This window comes from Rhipicephalus sanguineus, chromosome 2 (genome assembly GCF_013339695.2).
Source record: "Rhipicephalus sanguineus isolate Rsan-2018 chromosome 2, BIME_Rsan_1.4, whole genome shotgun sequence".
Taxonomy (NCBI): Eukaryota; Metazoa; Arthropoda; class Arachnida; order Ixodida; family Ixodidae; genus Rhipicephalus; species Rhipicephalus sanguineus.
In genome coordinates this window covers 26,364,800-26,366,493 of record NC_051177.1, presented here as the reverse complement: position 1 = coordinate 26,366,493, position 1,694 = coordinate 26,364,800, and positions in this window count along the sequence as shown.

Genomic DNA, 1,694 nt, shown 5'->3' with positions numbered 1-1,694 from the left:
CCTAGGCAAATGTTCTGCACGCTCCCAAACGCACCCAATCCCAGCCAGTCAGCTACCCGATGCTGTTGATGGCGCGCGCGCGGATGGTGATCTGCGGCCGAGGTGTTTACTTTCCGTCCGTTCCAGTTGTTACAACCCATCGAACGCTTCGAGATTGCCCCTTGCTTTAGTTAAAGGTCCTCGCAATTTCTGAAGATGTCGATCTTGTAGACGACGAACTTTTTTCGTGTGGGTACGCATTTGTACTTATAGTAGCGTAGCTGAAAGAGGCGGAGCGCACGTGTTGCGTCCGGGACGCGTGTTCACAAGCGAATGCGCTGCGGGCTCAGCTCCCCGAGTGACAATCCACGTATGCTGGCGAAGTGAGAGTCAAGTGCGCTCCGTGAGCGACACCCTGGACGTTACTTTAGCAACTGTTAATCGTTACGTCTGGGCGTAACGCTAGACACCGCCTTTACATCGCGTTTGAGCCCTATGGGTATTAAATTTATGAACAGCGATGGCCGCCTTCTTCAGCTTGAGTAAAAGACCCAATCATGATCAAGAAATTCGATGTGGATCAGGCCCGATTGTGATCGAAAGGGGTTGTGTGACACCGGTATTATGTTTTTCACCGCTTGTCTGAAAAGGCTGAGTGAGGAAATCGGTGTCATATTGTCAAAACGCTGCCTAATGCATCCAGCAAGCTGCTGTTGTCGTGGCAGTGAAATGATGCCAGCTAGACATGTATTCAAATGTGCATGGTCATTCTTTAGAACTGATCTGTTTCATTGGGCTGTAGTTTTCCTGCAAATTATCCGATTTTAATGCAGCTTACGGTCAAAGATTCAGGAAGGATGAAAATTTACTGTCCTGTCCCATTTTTTTATGCGCAGTGCAAAAAAAAAGAAAGAATAAACAAGAAATAAGGAAAAGTGCGAAAAAACTCTGAATGTCATGCGGCATGCCACACACGACTCGTAAAGGTTTGTAAAACTTATAAATCACTTGCCCTACCGCAGGTGTTGAAATGACCACCCTGCATGATCACACACTTTTTGATGCAATTTATTAGCATGCACAAATTTTAATGGACAAGTGGCATCGGTATTGCAAATTATTTGACACCATGATGCTGTCACCACATGCTCTAACTAGGACTGTTATATTTTTCATATTAGTGTAACGTAAAAGTTGCCCATGCAGACTTGCGGGGAGTACTGAAAAACCCAAACGACATTACAGACAAGCACAAGCAAGGTTTGGGGCTTTGCGTAGGCAGAGTTGCTTTGGGGAACGCAGCATATAAATATGCAAGAATTGGGCACACACCCAACAGCCAGTATCAAGCATGCTCTTTACCTTTCCAGTGAGTTCGTAAAAACTTGCTTCACAATAGGTAAGCAGATATAAACACATCACAAAATGGAGTAGAAGTTTTGTTTTATCTGTTAGCAGGATACTGCAGGCCTTGAGCCCAGAACAGCAGGGCAAATGAACAGATGTAGTTATATACTTAAGTTCCTGTGTAGTAACGCCCTCATATTTCAAGTATCATGAATTACCAACTCACCCAATCAGCCATTCTGTTAGGTATAGTGGATGTATGTGCATGTGTGTGTGTAAATAAGTAATGAACATAGAAAAAAAATAGTTGGTTTAATAAACACATGAAGCACAAGGCTAACGAATACACAATAATCAATAAGAACATA